Below are 227 nucleotides of genomic sequence, written 5' to 3' on the forward strand. Positions count from 1 at the left end.
TTCGAGTGCAGGGAGGTCAGATTCCAACAGCATCAGTAGTCCTTTTGTCAGCCTTCTTCAGAGTTTTGCTCAAGTCCCTCAATTTCAGCCAGAATTTGCCTGAAATCACAGAAAAACACACAAACTCATAGTAAAGTCCAAAAATCTGAATTTAACATAAAAACTAATGAAAACATCCCTAAAAGTAGCTCAAACTTACTAAAAACTATATAAAAACAATGCCAAAA

Source organism: Arachis duranensis, chromosome 3, assembly GCF_000817695.3.
Source record: "Arachis duranensis cultivar V14167 chromosome 3, aradu.V14167.gnm2.J7QH, whole genome shotgun sequence".
Lineage (NCBI taxonomy): Eukaryota > Viridiplantae > Streptophyta > Magnoliopsida > Fabales > Fabaceae > Arachis > Arachis duranensis.